General features: G+C 30.8%; 1 protein-coding gene across 3 annotated transcripts in view; it reads left to right on the top strand.

Moving 5' to 3' along the window:
• Positions 1-5,254: 5,254 nt before the first annotated feature.
• LOC129972822 (nucleoside hydrolase-like) overlaps positions 5,255-18,220 on the top strand; it is a 40,713-nt gene continuing 27,747 nt past the window's right edge. For all 3 annotated transcript variants that reach the window (XM_056087102.1, XM_056087104.1, XM_056087103.1), the window contains exon 1: positions 5,255-5,359. The gene's annotated coding sequence lies outside the window, so the exon portion shown is untranslated. The remainder of the gene's footprint in view (positions 5,360-18,220) is intronic.

Below are 18,220 nucleotides of genomic sequence, written 5' to 3' on the forward strand. Positions count from 1 at the left end.
TTATAAAATATCGGTTACCTCCAAGGAAAACCACACAAATTTAAATTAATTTTTAATTAATAATATAATTAAGACTTGGAAAAGCCTTTTCTTGATAAACATCTATTTCCCAAGAATTAACCATTCATGTAATTTGGTCACAGCTATGCTGTATGTTTTGAACAATTTTTCTCATAGTGTATAATGAAATTTACCGATCCACTGCTAACTGGTAAACATTAAAAGGATCATGTTTATCCTTTTAAAAAAGATTTGAAATCAACAAAAATCAAATACGACATAGTTTTCGGACGTTTGGAAATAAGAACTTTATATTTTTAAAACTTAGATGACTAGAAAATGGATGAAGACAGCCTTTTGCTGAAGACTGTCTCTTCCATATTCTGCTGTCTTAGTACGTACCTAGTCAAGAGAACAGGACCTCCTTGCATTTGTTTTGTTCATTATACACAAAAACATTCCTAATAACATCAGATCAAACATAACTGCCCTATATCATCTAACAAATGAATTTTTTAGCGCTAATTTCACTTTCTTATTCCTCGAGCAAAATGTACAGTAGATTCCAAACATCATAATGGTGCTGTACATTTTACATCCAACGGCGTGCTGAGTAATTCTAAAACATTTAGAATTAAAAAAAGCAATCACGGCCAATCATTTAAAAAATATAGGGCTTAATATGCTTTATATTATTGAAGCATTGTTGAGATTCCATCAAATTCGGTGAAACAACAACAACAAAAAAAAACAACCTAAAGTAGGCTGAAAATTTGTGAAAATAACCAAAAAGATTCTTTATTTTTTTTAAACAATGCAAGACGAATAAGTAATCAAATAGTTATATCAACAATGAAAACAGCTTAAGTATCATTGTAATGAAGAGAAGTATTGCAGCAAATTATGCAAAAAATAATTTCAAATATTTATTAAAATAGGGGGGGGATGGGTAGTTAAATTAGCTGATAGGGTAGATAATTTTTTGCTTTTTAAAATCGGGTTCAAATTATAGTTTTTGCTATAGTATTTTTGAAAGTTATCTTTTAAAAGTAACAAAAATCTGTTTGCTTTTTAATCAATTAAAAGTTAGAAGAAATAGCTCCTATGAGTACATTCACATTCTCGAAAGTATTTTTGTGCCACATTTATTCACTAAATCAAATTATTTTCCTTGTAGAACGCGAATACATTCACCTATTCGCTTTTGCTATTAATAAAAATTTAAAGAAATCTTCAAAATCGTTTTCATGATAATTTCTGTTTCAATTTTTCTGAAATTATTAAGATTCTCTAATAATTGAAGCCACGTATCTTTCTGCATCGAAAACGGTGACATTGTAAGGAAGGACGTGGAAAGGGAAGAAATGTTCTACGTTTGCAGAGAAACTGATTTGCACCTGGTGATTTATTTTAATGATGTTATTAACTTTTAAATGATCTTCGAAACTCTAATTACTGTAAATTTAAAATTTGCTCTTTTCCTGTTTCAAGAATTTGAGCATTCCATTTTGACATATACTCACTGTAAAAAGAGGAAATATTATAACGTACAATTTAAAATAAATTTGTTTAATATGATTTAGCTTAAAATAAATTAGTTTCAAATAAAACAAATTAGGTTAACATTTGTAGCGTTATTGAACATTTTTTTGGTGCTATGATACCCCTCGTCGTCTTTGTCTTGATCTACAGTAAATATTATTTTTTGTGTATTTTCATGGTTTTAATTAATGTATTCCTTTTCATATTTTCCACCATAATGTGAATTTAAAATAATACTATTTTGCTTTCTAATAAGGGAAGTATATGGCAAGGATACAAGAGCAAATTTAGTTTCGGATGAGATTTAGTATAATTGTACAATGCCTTTAAGATGCTCATTCATAAAAATATTAATGAATAATAATCACACAAATTCGAAATTTAAAAAAAAATTCCAAAATTATTTCAATTAATTTAATAAATTATAAATAGAAATTAACTATTATAATGAGTATATGATTAGAGCTTAACGTTTTATTAAGAGTATATAATTAATTATTATATTACTAATTTTTTATGCAAATGTAAATATTAATTTTTTCTAACATTTTAATTATAATTTGATTTTTAAGCAGAAAAATATTATAAATGTGTTTTATTATTTTTTGGATGCATTTTTATAATATTCTTTTCCAAACTGTTTTAATCAATATATTACTCATTATCAGGTACAGACATCGAATTATTTTAACTGTATTCATTGTGTTGTATTAAGTTAAGGATGATATGCGATATTCCAATCATAGCAAAATCGAAGAAGAACTGACATATTTACTGAGGACTTCCGGGAGAACAGAAGTCACAAGACTGAAGAATTTCAAAATATAGTTGAGGTACCAGATCCACTCATTTTTTAAAATTTAATTTAATTAATTAATTTATGTTTTGTTTTGTTTCTTAGTGATTTCTGCTAGAGTGTTCTGATCACAGTTCTTCATTAAAGTATTGGTTTTTAATGTTCGTTTGCATGTACTATTTAGATGTCGAAATAAATGTTGGTGAAAGCGATTTGAACGATCCTTAAAATTTGGGGCCATGTGCCTACGCATTCAATAGCTTAACACTTGCTTTCTATTATTTCCTTTCGATTTTTAATGCCAGAAACGTTTGCTGATGTATTTAATAAATTATCAGCTGTCCTCTTTCATTTTTGAGACAAACACGGTTTCGTAGATTGGAACAAATAATTTCTCACGTTTAAAAGTCAAAAATTAAAAAACTAATTATGATTTTAAGACGCTATCAAACTTATGATTATTTTATCGTTTAAGGAGGAAATTCTCATTATAATTCGAGTGTTTGGTAAATGCACATTTTTTTAACATAAAACTGAGTGACTCAAAATTATTTGAATACCGTTAATTTAATTTAAGTATTTTTTTTTGGGGGGGGGAATTAAAAAAAAAAGCAGTGAAGGCAGAATATTGATCTTGAGGATACGAAGCCTTGACAGTTGCTTTCATCGGTTACTCAATAACGACAACAACCTTCTAGCATATATGTCATATTAAAAGTTTGAAGACTCTTTTCTCTGAATTGGCTGGTTATTGTGTTTTAATATTTTTATGAACGAACATCCTGAAGGCATACTATCTCTAAACTAAATCTTAACCATAAGCCATGCCAGAGTTTTGAATGCTGTATTTTCGAAATTGGTTGGTTATTGAGTTTTAATATTTTTTTTATTGAACATCCTGAAGGCATACCATCACTACACTAAATATCACTCCACCCTTAATTTTCTAACTAGTGCCCATCCCTTATATGACAAGAACCACAATCTTCTTTCCATCTCTCCTTACGGCACTGCTGCAGTGATGTTTCTTTTCTTTTATTTTATTACGCAAGATGTTGCAGTTTAATTCATTTGCAATTCATTGCATCTTGATAATTTCCTTCTAGATTGTTTATTACTCAGAAATTCCAGATGTTTGTTTGTTATTACCTTAGTTATGACTTGGGTTTTTTTTTTCCTTTTAAAAATTTCTGTATTATTTTATTTTGTAATTTTACGTATTTAGTTCCATATATGTTACAGAGTCTGTTTAGAAGGGTTGTATAAAAATGAATAAAATGCCCTTGTTATGGCTTCAACTTGTACAATTTAGTTTTGTGTGTTTAATCTTCATTATTTTGTCATTTATTTCTTTTATATACGAAGTATTATGCCTTAAAATAGTTACAGAATTTGCAATTTTTATATATTTAAATCTCTGTTATAGTTATTGCATGATAGCACATATTATAATGCAATTTCAAAATAATATGAAACACATTGCTTAATTTGAATTATTTTTATTATTATTATTTTTTACGAGAATACAGTTTCAACGCAGTTCTGCACTTATGTAACAAGCGCCACATTTCCTTGATCTTCGTCACTCTTACTTTTCACTTAGCACCCCTCCGGACTAAGTGAACCTTGCCATATGAGTACGCTCAAGAGCTTGATCTAAGTAATGGGCCGAAAATTATTATTGAGTTTATTTATTTATTTTTTTGTAAACAGACGAATGCGGCGAAGTATGATCAAGAGAAATATTTTCCTAACATTTTTTTTATAATTCATTCTGAATTAGTTTAGTGTTATTAATTAAATTTCTTATAAACGGGATGATGTAGGAGAAGTAAAAAGACAAAAGAAGAAATTTTTATTAAAATTATTTTACACTTAATGAATTATGTTCTATATAAAAATTTATATGATCCATTTTATTATTAAAGTGAGCATATAAATATAAATGTACGGTATAATTTTTTTAGGTTCATTTGTTTAATTGTTTTGATGTTAAGCAACCATTTTTATGCACTTCCTGTAAACTTCTGAATCCGGATAAAATTCTTAAATCTTGAGTATAGTATAATTTTTATTAAAAATAACATCAAATAATAGCTTAAATCATTTTAGAAATCTTTTCAGAATCTGATAAAAATGATGTCATTCTTTCTTGAAAAACGTTTTATAATTTAGAATCTCTCTCCTGCACATAACCTGCTAAGTCAATTTGTTATGATTGCTTGTTAAACAATTCCTATAAATGAATTTGTTATGAACTTTTGCTTAACAATAATAGTTGCTAAATTTAAAAAAAAAATTGCTAATCAATGTTTTATTGAATATATAAGACGGACAAAAATTTCAATAGTTATTGATAAAATTTTATTCATTAAATCAAAATGAATTTCAGTTTTCGAAATATCTCGATACTTGCTTTAGAATCAAGTAGTAATTATTAAACTTTTTTTACTTAATTTTTGTTTGCGTCTTTTTTTTAATCTTAGAGAAGAAGTAATAAAAAAAAATGTTATTCCATAACATGCAATGAATTTTGTATGACAACAATAATGAATTCGTGCATTATTATTTTAAAACGAATAAGAATTATTTTTAAACTTACATCTACAACTGTAGTGTTTATAATTTGAGATCAAGTATTAATTTTTCATAACTTGCATAAATTATTGACGGTTGATCACTCATTCCATCAATTAAAATTCGAATATTTTACTAATTAGCGAGTGCAAACTAGGAATCAATGCTGTAAAATTCGCCAATTAATTTGTTGACGCATGAACACAACAATTGGTGCGACATAAATCGTAAATATTTTATTTAAAAGTAGCTAACGATTATTTTAAATAAAATATTTACGATTTATGTCGCAACAAATTCGAAACGTCCACCAGACTTTGAGATAAAAGTTTCTAGTTTGCATTCAGCAGCGTTTACTATCTAAAGTCCACGTGTTGCTTGAGTTATCAGAAATCCAGGTACCATTTTTCCCCTTTCGAAGCGCCAATCGAAAAGAATTTTCAAGTGAGTATTGTTTATTCTTATTTTATTTTATTTTTGAGGTCATTTTATTATGCGAACATTTTAATTGTTTCATCCATTATGAATAATTATCTAATCTTCAATAAAATCTTTTAAAACTTTATTTTGGAATTTTTGCGAGCATATTTGATGCTACTCTTTGAAAGGTTATAATCAATTTGGCGTCATTTGGATTTGTGCTAATATCGTCGCCAAGCAATCTTTCATTTTTCATTTTTTTTCTTTTAAAATGAGTTCCGCTTCACCTTTCCTTCTCTTTCCTGTGATTCTTTCTTTGGATTGACCGGTTTCAGCCGGTTCAAAGCGGTTCAGAATAGGGAATTTCGTTCAAACTAAGCGAACTTGCTTTAGATACGTACGATGCAATTTACAAATTTTCTTACCTGTAATGACCGAAATAATCGCGCAATTTGTCTAGAAGAAAACTATCCTGTTCTTCTTATTTCCTAATCAGCAATTACAATATGATTAAGATTTCCTAGCAATTCTCAAAACTTATTTCTTCGAAAATATATTTTTCGGCAGACGTTTAAACGGAAGTGTAAATGTTAATAATACTAAATAAATTTTCATCTATTAATAGAACATTTGTTTACATTTTCAGACTAGATGATATATCCAACGTCCCTTGGAATTAAAATTTTTTTTATGTACAATGTTTTTAATATAGAAATTTCTTTTATATAAAATATTATATAAATATCGTTTTACTACTGTATATTGGAATAAAACTGAAATGAACAAAAATAGTGGTAGTAGTTTAGTTTAAAGTCTTCATGTTGTCCAGCAAGGGAGTGTTAATAGTCTAGTGGAGCTATCCACTAGACTATTTCAAAATCATTTGTGCTAAATTTTCTAAAGAATAAATAAAAATTCTACAAAAAGGAAATTTATAGCGTTGAAAAGATAAAAATTTTAATTTTATGATGGTATACATTTTTTTTTAGAATAATTTTCTCCGAAGTTTCTCTGAAAAAGAAATCAAAAGTATTAGTTAATGAATCACAACCTGAAGCGGCTATAATTGCTGCATGGCAGTTCGATTTGCCTGCAAGCTCTCTTGCCTCCGTTTCAGTGATTGATTTATGTTTACCCTTGGGTACTTTAAGCCGATGTTGGCAAAAAGACACTTATTAAAATAAACAGAAAAAAAAATAGTGGTAGAATAATTCAGGGCCAACATCCATTTTAATACGTTTAAATGTTTTAAAATTAAAAACAGTTGGAAGAAGTATTGTGCAAAAATGAAATGAATATCATTGAAATAGTAAAATTTGGAATTTTGTGATGGTTAGAGAGCCAATCCCCTCTTTCTTACATATATACACATATACATACATATACATAAATACAATGACTTATATATATTAATACATAAATTTCAGAAAGACGTTAATATGTTTACTTATAATAAAGATGAGTGTATGAGCGTCGGCGCACTACAGAGCAACCTGTTTGTTTAGAGCTACAAAACTTGACAAATATATGCTTTGGAGAGTGTGAATGTGCACCTTTTTTCATATTTTTTTTAAGAATTTTACTTAATTAAAAATGAAACTAAATTTTGACGTTCCTCACTTAGATTTTTAGAAATATTATATTAGAAATCTAATTTTTACGCCATTTTAAAATCTAAAAATATGTCTTTTTAACGATACCAGTTAAGCTGTTGGGAAAATTTTCCTGAATTTTGACATTTTTGTTTTGTTTTTTTTGTTTTACTTTAAACAATAGATCACATTTTTGCTCTATAACTCAAATCTTTTTCATTGTTTCATCAATTATTTATTCATGCGATGTTTCTTGCGTTGTTGAAAGTCGAGGAAGAAAAATGGTGCTTAATATTTCTATAGCTTACACGAGGAATAAACACATTGAGAAATTACATTAACGCGAAAAGTAGAAGATAAATGAACTAAGCTTTATATTTTTAATAACACTGTGATGTTATGAAACTTGACATCGTTAGGATGGTTTACGTACACAATGAACAGAGCAGATGTAAGACTTAAAATAAGATGGCTTTAATGTCAGTGATAGTTTGTAGCTTAAAAAATTTCGTACAATTCATTCACATAATTCATATAACAAATGTCAGAATTTTGACTTCAATTGCAATCTCATACCCCCTAGATATGTCATCAAGAGTTGCCTGCTTTCCTACACCTTCCTCTTTTTGAGAGAAGTCGAAAAAGGAAAGAAAAACACAGTTTAATAATACAATCACTATAAGAGAATCCCCCACTGACGCAATTCTCCAGTCTCAACCACTCTATTGATTCCACCGAAGAACCGTCGTTTAAGCGGGTCTGGTGCACGTTAAATCCGTCGGGGCCAAACGTCCTCCCTCTGGTGTGGTGTGGAAGTTTGGAGAGAGGGCAGCTCAGGTGTCCCGTTATTTGACGGGCCTCAAAATAGCCTAGTGTTGCTTTAAAACGGGTCATTAATATAACTAATCTAAACGAACTCGACCACAATACCGATTTTAAAGAATTTTATCCACATTTTAAACTCGGTTCTCAAGGTCATATTTTTATCTTCTGGATTAAAATGACTTTTCTTTTTAAAAATTTATGAAGTAACATCGTAGTCATTGTAACATCTACAAAAACACATTTTTATGTTTTTTTATTGATGTCATCAGTATTTATAGTGCAGTTAAATCACATATATGCAAATGACTTTTATAAAAGTTCTGTCCGTAAATTTGTTAATGGATCTATCGCTAATATTCCTCCTGTTTCTGGAATCTTAGATTTCGTCGCCAAAATCTCCAAATTTGTCACTGAACTGGTATCCGTTCAGTATCCATCAGAGTTATATGCAAAACTATCTTCCGAGCCAGGAGACCCACTGCGCTGAAAAACAATGCTACAAATTTGTAACAATGTGAAAGTTCATGACCTCTTGATAAGTTATCAAGGATCGTCAGCCTTCCATTCTTTTCCGTTTTCATCAAAAATCGAAAACATTCTGCCTCATTGTACTTTCATTGTATACATACCTACATTATAGTTAGGAAAAACTTTGACAGAGTGCTGCGAAATTTTTTTTTTCATATGAAAGTTTCTGATCCCTCGATGCGTTATCAATGATTAACGATCTTCAAACTCTTCGTTTTGAGAAATATCATAAAATTTTGAACCAGGTTTCAGCTTTAATAGCTGGAACGCTTTCGCACTCGACCAAATTAACAATTTCTCCACTTTGAAGTATAGCTAACCAATCAGAATGCTGTGTCATTATTGCCCAACTTATATAATGCTAACTATAATTTTTTTACACTGTTATGATAAGATATAGTTCTTCAAATTGACTTATATAAATAAATTAATCTTGTTATTGCTAGCCATTTTTGTCGATTATATAAGTGATATTAATGTAGTAATATCGATGAATTTTGGTGAAATATATATTATAAAAGACAAAAAGAAAGTACTTTTTAAAATTGGTTAGTAAGCTATGCTTGCAAAGACATGAAATGAATTGAATGAAAGTTGTCGAAATCAGCCTAGTTATTAAGTCTGGAACTTTGTTTAAGTTTTATTTTTCCCTATTATTATATACTGGAAGCGGAAGGGACATACGATCCTTAATCAGGTATCTAGAAGTCGAGAACTTTCATACGTAATAACAAAATGGCAAAATTTGCACATTAGATATTTTATTTAGTGATTGTAATTGAAGTCTCAAAGGTGAATAATGCACCGAAGTAATACTTTTGATACCTCAAAAATGGACAGTCATTGAGAAAAGAGCGACATTGATTTGATATGCATGTTTCATATGATCGTTGGTAGCATTCATTTCAAATGCGCAAATGGCGAGATCGCTTCAATGTTTCTGGCTCAAGGAATTTTGACTTTGTTAACTATTTTAAATATACCGCTGAAGAGCGAACAGTTGGTCGTCAAAGGCAGCTGGAATAGAAGGATAAGAACAAAAAGCGACTAACAATACAGTATGATTGTAACTCAATATTAATAATTGATTGTCCGCTCTTCGTAAAATAATATCATCTCATTTGACAACTTTTCTTTGGCATTTTTAACGTTCTTTATGTGAAAATAATCAAGAATAAAGCTAAGCATTTTGTTTGTTTTTACTTCGTAACGTGGAGAAAGTACTGTACTCAATGAAAAAAAAAATTGCCCTAGAGGTTTTGATGAAGTTTGGCGTTTCATATGTATACAAGTGTATAAAAAACACACATGTATTTCAACTATGTGTGTTTAAACTATGTATACATGTTTTTAAAACTATGTCGGTTCGAGTTTGCGACTGCAAATGTTGATTCAAAATATGGGCGAAATCAGAAATTCTTTATATCCAGACTCCAAACAAATCTAATATCTATTTTTAACGAATCTATTTCTCTAATCCAAACATATATTTGATTTTTTTCTTCTTTTTTACTTTCACGTATACGGAGCATAAAAGAAGTAGTGCAATCGAACTCCTGATGTTGACGAATCTCCGTGTTTCAGTCCTCCGTAAATCCGAAAAACGCATTTTTGGAAAATGTCTATTTTCTGTCTATTCTGTCTATGAACACAATAACTTAAAAACGCTTTCAGTTAGAAGGATGGTATTTGGCATGTGGACTCTAGACCCAAATGTGTAGATTCCTATCACATTTTGAGCGAAATCTAGATTGTTTGAGTATTAGCGAACTCGATATCAACAAAACTCGAATCTAAGCATCTAAGCGATAGATTTCAAATTTTGAACCAAATCTGCCTAACGGCTGATCTGTACATTTGTATGCACGTAATCGTTCATCAATTCAATGACTGAAATCAATGAAATTCGATATGTTATCTTTATAGCTCCCGATCAAATTTTGGAATCGTCGGTCCGCAAAAAGGCGCCCTCATGACATTTCCTGACGATAGATTCAGTAAAAACGTTCGATTCACGCCAACAGTCTGTCAATGCAGAGCAGGGAGGGTGTTTAGGGTCTCACCCAATGTTTACAATTTGAAGGGGTGGGGTGGATAAATAATTTCAGGGAAACCATTCCCGCTGGGTTTTCATTGGAATTGACTGAGCTTCCTAAAAAGCGGAACAAGGGATTATTTCCTCAACTACTTCAATTAGACATATACTTCATGTTGAACTTCTTGCACTGTCATTAGGGATACTATACTTATCACAAAAGATTAATAATAACGCATTCTTGGAAATCTATTCAAAATTTCAATCTTTTTAACAATACTTGTGTAGATAAGATTATTTGTAACATAGAGACAGGTTTTTTTGAATGAAGGGCTAAGATCTACAGAGCGTGTACTATCAAAGCCAATTCATTCCTTAGTTTAGAATTAAAGCCAATCAAAACTATTAACTGTTATCGGTAACCACTGCTCACACATTTGGACAAAATAGCTCTAACCAACGAGTTCCTAAAATTAAATTTCCACAGCATTTATAAAAAGTAGCCACCGATGATGAACTTTCTTTACGATGAATGGATTATTATTTCTCCAAAAGTAATCGTTTTAACGATGAATACTTCTTTCTCGATTAGAGCGTCATTCTTATATCTAAATTACATTTTTCAGAAAAGAAGAGTTAGATTTTAGCTGAAGCAGGGTCCAATTGCAAAATTCAAGATATCGATCAACAGTTGTCGATGTAATTGTTGTAACAATCCATCGATTTCATTAAAGCTGCATGGAGGCTAGTTATTACGTTGAAATATTATTTATTCTGCCGTTTTTGGAATATCGAATTCTGAACTGTTCGTATTTTGGCATGAAGGTAGATTGAAAAGTAAGACCAAATGCCAATTTCTATATCATTTATATAGCACCTCATTTTCTCCTTGATCCTCAGGCATAAGGATCCTGTCATTTGTTACCGCTAAGTCATTATGCACAGATACATCCATGAAGCACGTCAGGAATTCAGCAAACAATGTCTGTATTCTCCTTATTACTAGGCTAGTGTTACGAGGTACATGCAGCATTAATCATTGGCGTTTTTAAACGTTCCTTATTATTATTCTTTCAGAAAGAGAGCAAAGAATTTTATTTTCTTGTTCAGCATTCCAGTACTTCTCTGGAACATCTGAAGTATTCAGTTTCCCAAATTTTCTTTTCTTATTTATAAAGTAGAAGTTGAAGCTGTTTACCAGTCAAAGTGAACTACAGTATGCGTGATTACCGATTTTTTTAAGTCATGATAAATAAAAGAAGTACAATTAGACACGTATTTGCATATGACAATTTTTCATTGAATAAATTTATATTTATAAAATAAATGTTTCTATCTAAATTTGTGGCAAAGTCTTGTAAATTTAAAAATAAGCCTATTTCTGCAAATTTCGAAGACAGAAACGCGCCATTTTAAGTGTGTATAAATAAGTTTAAGAGAAACATTTTATTCATTGATTCTTTTACACTACGAGGAGAGTATGAAAATGTTATTATAAGTATATTTATGGAAATAAATATGGAATAAGTGTATTTATGGAAATAAATATGGAATAAGTGTATTTATGGAAATAAAAGCTTGTTCCACTTTTTTTTGTTCCTTAGATTTTCGCAACTAAGTCGGTAAGTATAGAGTTTCATAACTATTAAGTGATACAATGTATAGTATCAAGTTCTTCTAAAATATCGGTATTTCATTTTCATTATCTCGGGCTGTACTCTCCAAGAAGCATTTTCAAACGATATTTCACAAACTCTTGACTGAAACGAATGATATTTTCTTTTAAGCAGCTATTCACAGCTTTGAACTATCCAATGTAGAACCAATGTATTGTATCAATAAATTTTGCCGTTTTCAATTCATGTTGAGTCATTTAACAATATTTAGATTCTCAGTAGCACACGTATGTTGTGCAGTATTGTATGAAATGAAACAATACACACAATACTGTATACTATTGTTGAAATATTTAATAATATAATATAATACAGCGCACTATTGCGCAACATTCTGCGCCACCTGAGATTTACAATGTGAGGAAAGCAAGCTTTTTAAAATTTAAATTTCTAGAGCATTGACAGTCCATAGATTTGAAATTCGAGAGTTTTCTGTCAGGTCAAGCAAAATAAATGGCTGCTATCAAGTGACGGTAACAATGAGGGGGATGTCATTTGTAATACCACTCTGAATATTAATACATTTTTTCTATCGCTCCCATTTTAGCTTTTAATTTTTAGTGCCATTCCGGTTGGTGGCTTTCAAATAATGAGTATTTTTTTCAATCAAATAGTCGTTGCATTGACGCTATTGATTGCAGTGATACTTTTGTAACTTGTATTTGTTCATTTATGTATGAAAGAAATATATATATGTATATATATGTAAGTAATTATCATACTAAGTATGGTACTTCGTATGTATTAGAAAATTATGTTAGCTTTGCGTAATATAAACATACATGATGTTACAAAAGTCTTTCGGTGGGTATAAGATGAATAGAGTCCAACCAGCTGGATGATATTCAATCAAGAAACTCGACCTCGGCCTAAGTCATTGAGAGGAGAGATGACAGGCCGTCTCAACACTCAGTATAAAATCACATAAATACATCTCTCAGCAGAAAGTTACAATATATACAGAAAAGATGTAGTGCATTGAACATTAACAAAATAAGAAATGACTTACAGAAATATCAATAGATTAATAGAGAAATAACAAAAATAAGTAACTTTAAATAATAAAGCAAATAAAATAAGAAATAGCAAAACATATGCAGAAGATGAAAAATAATTTTGAAAAAATATGGACTAAATAATTAATAATGGATTAAAATAATTTGAGATTTAATAATATAATTAGCTGATATAATAATAATAAATTTAGCTGAAAATTTAACAATAAATAAAAAAATACAAATAAATACCGGATAGATAAAAGGTAAAGCGCTTTCTTACGCAAATATTTTAATAGACAAAAATAAAGATACTAAAAACGTGGTCAAAATGTACCCGAAGAACAGCATTTGTAAAATTTCTTATATGGAAGTGCGTGGTAAAGAACACTGATTTGTTTGTAATCGACTGGACTTTCTTTCTACTTTCCGTGCTAATAACATTAAGACAGATGCATTCTGATGTAAAATTTAATTCTGATAAAACAGATAAATCATGTGTAAAGATATAATTCTGGTAAAAAAGATAAATTTGCTTGATTCTGAAAAAATCTCTCTCTCTCTCTCTATCTATTTATCTTTGGATTGTAGCACGTAATATCTATTTATATATAAAACGCTTACATGGACGCAAAATCAGACCGAATTTGTTAATCGCCATTTGGCAATACTTCAACCTCGCCCGGGAACATTAACACGCGGTTTGATAAGATTTCAAACGAACGCTATTCTTGCATCGATTTGAAAAATTTTTAAACAAAAAAAAAATGAACGGTCAAAAAACGGACAAAATTTTTTGCGATGAGTTGCGAAGTCGTGCCATATCGATTTTAAAACGAAATCATCGAAAAAGAGAAGAAAGGTCAAATGAAAAGGCTGAAGAATCGTTCATAGGAAGATCCAGTCGTAATGAACGAGATAGGGTTAAACGTTTATGTGTGCGGAAGTTTCCGAACTGCAGGTACATAATTGTGGGACTATGTTAGGACTCTGTTCTTTTTGCCAGGCACAAGGACAAACGGTTGAAAAAATACTGTTTGATGCTAAATAATCCTGTTTTTAGTTATGGACTTTTCACGTGTGTGCTTTTTCACGTATTAAATCCTTTGACTCTGTGACTGTTGTAACACCAAATAGGAAAATTGTAAATTGTGTATACCAAGAAGGATTAAACAAATGATTTCGGACTGGTGTAAAAATTTTAATTTCTAAATTCTAGGGGCAGCATTTCATTCAAAACAGACCACATATAAAATTTTGTTGGCAAAAAAGTTTTGAGTATTTTGCAGAAGGTTATCAGTTTTAAAAAGTAAGAGATGTATCATGATTCCAGGTTCCGATTTCTAATTGCCAAGATATTTCAGGGCATATTCTCTTTCCTAACATGTCTTTTTCTGTTTTCTGCCGTTGATTGTTCACGCTTCAAGACACTCCTTCTCTAAATTTTTTATAAATAGTGATATTTTTTAAAATTCTGCTTCTATCGTATAGTTCTCAAATTTGAGAAATTGTGACAAAAGAACAATTTTTAAAAAAATTGTTTCTGTGGTCGATGTATGAAGTTCCTAAACGAGATTTTAGTTGTATTTACGAAGAACTTTTCTAAGGTTCAATTTTCGAGTGTACTTTTTGCCTCACATTTTTTATTTCTTTCATTGTTTCATCTTATTTTGGAATGGACTGAATTTGAATATAGCTGCTTTCAGACAATTTATTTTTTTGTAAATATCAAATTCTTATTCTGTTTCTGTAGTGCAGCTTCCAAATTTGAACAATTGTGAGAAAAGCACAATTTTTTGAATTTGTTTTTTCTAAATATCAATTTTTTATTCTGTTTCTATGGAATAGTTCCCGAATTTGAAAAATTGTGAGAAAAGCGCAATTTTTTTGAATTTGTTTTTTTCTAAATATCAATTTTTTATTCTGTTTCTATGGAATAGTTCCCGAATTTGAACAATTATGAGAAAAGGACATTTTTTTTTTAAATATCAATATTTTATTCTGTTTTTATGAAATAGTTCCCAAATTTGAAAAATTGGTAGATAAGCACAATTTTTTAAAAATTTGTTTCTTTACAAATACATACATCCAAGGGATGTATGTATTTGTTTAAATAAAAAGTCCTTTTTGTTTACAAAGAACTTTGATGCAGGTAATTTTTGCGAGTGTACTTTTTGCTTTACTTTTTTTCATTGTTTTATCATATTTTGGAATAAATTGAATCTGAATATATCTGGTGCTAGACTTCAATGGTTTAGTAGATGTCGAGGGAGCTCGTTTCGCGATCCGAGAGGAACTGCATTAGCAGTTTCTGGGGGTTGGCGAGTATAAGTGAGCAGGAGGCGGAACCCCCTAGTTACTTTTGTATTTTATTAGTAATAGATATTACCTGTATCTATTTATGCCCTTGAATTATCTATTAAGGAAGGTCTAAATATTACAATAGAAGGCTTTGGTTTAGTTTGGGGCGCAAGAGCCATCATTGGATTTGGTTTTATTGGCGCATGAGCCAATTTTAGCAAAACTGTGCTTCTAGTTGCAGGAGTCGATACAATACCCATCAAACGCCTTGCGCAGATTGATTTAAAAAAAAGCAGTATGCCTTTTTCTAAAGGAAAAAGTGACACCGTAGCAAGGTGTGAGACAATTGGTATCTGATGTCTTACCTGTTGATTTTTACCATTTTCACGTGACTGCGAGCCACATGAATTGATTCCATTAATCTATATTTGTGATGAAGAAAATTCTGCTTTGTCTGATACGTTTTCTTTTTTTTTTCTCTCTCTTGTTATTGTTTGCCACATTGTTTACCGTTCAGCAAATTTTTATTAGTAGCAAGGCATCTTATCCATGTTGCATTCTTTCGCATTTATTAAAATTTGCATAATTTTACACAAACGTAATGTTGTGAAAGTATGGATAGAAATTGGGCCCATTATCTTTTTGTGAGTTATTAAAACAGATAGAAATATATCGGGTTCTACCGGAAGAGATGGAGGTAAAAATCTCTTACTTGAAAACAACCCTATTATAAGGATCCAAAGTGCATTTACTATACTACATTACACTACAATGCTACCTAAAATGAGTGGTTATGATATTATTATCATTTACAGCCGGGAAATGGATCTATGCAGTAACGAAACGAGCTCTGTTTGAAATTCCGGTCAATTCCGATGACCTCCGACCTACGATTTACTGATAAATTAGATTGACTTGTATACATATCCAACTGTATGATTGAAGTAAAGTGATTGGTTCAAAAAAATGAGGCAGCACAGGAATGAATACGTTTGTTTAATGTTCCATTACTTGAGGCAAACTATGAGAGACGATACAAATTTGAAAATGAAAATATATCATTTATTAATTTAATTATTGAATTTACTAACACTTATCCGTAATTTTTGTAATAGTAGTTAAAATAATTTTTTGAAGTCTGTTATATGTTCTTTTTTTTTAATCTTTAAAATTCGTGAGTGGAATCAATTCACCTGATTTTATAATCATTCGATAAACTTGGACAAGCATATCATCTTACTATATATTGTCTTGAATTGAGCTGTGACGTCATGCCCTTTTCTCCCCAATAAAATACGCAATTGATTCCAAAACATAGCACGAATGGATGGGACTTGCTGTTTTGTTCATTCCACAAGAACTTCATCTATAGTCGCATTTTCTTCAATGTCTTACCCATGCGAATGACTTGTAACTGAATGGACCGAAGCAACGCATTCGCAGCATGTTTAATCTCCTATTGAATTGAGTATAACCGTTTGTAAAACTGCGATAAAAGGCGAAAAAAACCTCCCTATACCGAAATACTATTAAACGGAATAATGATTTAATACGAATTCATTCGGCGAAATGCAGCAAGAGAGCGGAACGAGTTTGAGCAACCCTTGCTGTTGTTCGAATTTGATCATGCGCGATTATGTGACGATATTCCACGGGACGAAATGAAAGAAAGAAAAGAAATTCGTGTGTAATTCGTGTAACAACCTTAATTCTCTTTATTTGGATGCTTGCGGTAAATTATTTTTTGTTTGGTCAATTTCATTTATTAGTGTTATTTATTCTATTTTATGTACAGGATTAGCAAGAAATAAGTTACCCACTTCAGAGGGTTCTAAAATTCCTTCCATTTATCTAAATGAGATAAAATTTGAACTACAGATTATTGATATAATGCGCTTTACATCTATTAAATAAAATAAAAAATTAGTACAAAAATTTACCGTTAGGTGGCGCTGTAATACATATAAAACCATTGAATATGGTTTATAATTGTTAAATAAAGTAAAATTAAATTTCCTCAATATGTCCTCCTTCATTTTCAACAATATGCTCTAAATGGTGAACCATATTTTCTATAGATGACAGGAGTGAGTCTGCCGGAATATTTAGAATATGGCGCCGAATTTTGTCCTTCAGATCTCGTAGATATGATGGCCTTTGACGGTAGATATTGTCCTTCAAATAACTCCACAACCAAAAAATCGCGAGGGTGATGTCCGGGGAGCGAGGAGGCCATGCTATTGTGAAATGATGGCTGATAACTCGTGCTTCTGTGAAATGCTGTATTAACAATCGCTTTACACGACGATCAATATGAAGTGGTGCACCATCCTGCATGAATATGATGTCTTGAAGACATCGACGCTGTAGAACAGTTGGTATTGCAAAATCCCCCAGCATATCATGGTACCATTGTCTGTGATGGAACAGGTTTGAATTCCATTTGACGTTTTCTCTTCAAAGAAATACGGTCCAATTATAAAGATAGCTGTAAAACCACACCATACTGTCACTTTTTCAGGATGCAAGGATTGTTCCTGGATAACGTGAGGGATTTTTTCCTCTGCCCAAATTCAACTGTTGTGGGTGATAACTTGCCCATTGATTCAAAAGTGGGCCTCATCACTCCACAGAATGTTCCATCACCAAGTTGTGTCAACCACCATTAGAGCAAAGAACTGAAGTGCGAAAGTTTTACGGACCTCTAAATCCCCGTCCTGCAACAGGTGCACAGACTTGATTTTGTATGGATAAAAATGCAAAATATGCCGTACGATTTTCCGTACAGTTGAATACGATATATCCAGAACACAGGAAGCAACTGGCAAACTCGCACTATTATGTGGCGACTGACTACTGGCTTCAACGAGCGCGGTCGCAACATTTTCGAGGCTGGAAGACGGGATTTTTTTCGTCCTCTGCCTGGAAGAATG

This window comes from Argiope bruennichi, chromosome 6 (genome assembly GCF_947563725.1).
Source record: "Argiope bruennichi chromosome 6, qqArgBrue1.1, whole genome shotgun sequence".
In the NCBI taxonomy this organism is placed as follows: Eukaryota; Metazoa; Arthropoda; class Arachnida; order Araneae; family Araneidae; genus Argiope; species Argiope bruennichi.